This window comes from Carlito syrichta, unplaced genomic scaffold (genome assembly GCF_000164805.1).
Source record: "Carlito syrichta isolate Samal-C Ts95f unplaced genomic scaffold, Tarsius_syrichta-2.0.1 Scaffold143503, whole genome shotgun sequence".
In the NCBI taxonomy this organism is placed as follows: Eukaryota; Metazoa; Chordata; class Mammalia; order Primates; family Tarsiidae; genus Carlito; species Carlito syrichta.
The window spans coordinates 106378-107115 of record NW_007087599.1 but is presented as its reverse complement, the minus strand read 5'-3'; positions in this window follow the sequence as shown (position 1 = coordinate 107115).

The window sequence follows — 738 nt, the reverse complement described above, 5'->3', positions numbered from 1 at the left end:
TTTTTTTGATTTATTGTAGTGATGAGGTCTTGCCAAGTTGCCCAGGCGGGTCTCAAACCCGCGGGCTCAGGCAATCCACTCACCTCAGCCTCCCAAAGCGCGGGACGTCTACTGTTAAAGTGAGAAAATTAATTGGGAAATGATGGGATCCAGGAAGTTAGGATGAGGATGTGTGGGAAAGCCCCGACAAAGCTGGCAAATTGAATCCTTAAATTTTGATGAGTCTTCTTTGCTAGGGAAGAGGCCTCTTCACCCCCAGGGGAAGTTGTCTCTCCACCCCCATCTAAATGGATTAGCATGGAAACTATAGTGGTCTCCCCAGAGACAGCTGTCACGCAAGATAGTTTTGATTCTCCTCAGGGCCTTACTCCCACCAACACCCGTCTTTACTTCTATACCTGTAACTAGACTCAAGTCTTAGCAAGTGTCTAAAGGTGAGGTATGAAGTATGACCCATGCGAAGTGTGCTATGCTCCAGAAATACCACTGGGGTTTCCTAATTCATACAGCTAGAGATCCAGGGAACATGTGTGGAAACCGATATGAAGGATGTGGGATAAGAGCATAAGGAACACAAAATTGGATCAAGTCCTGTTACTTGATATGGGCTCACTGAACCCATATCTGGGTTCTGCATTTAATGTTGTGCCTTGAGGAGTCAGAAAGTGCTTTAACTGGTTGGTTGAAACACAATCAAAAGATGGCCCATAGTAAAGCAAACTGGAATTGTTGAACCTT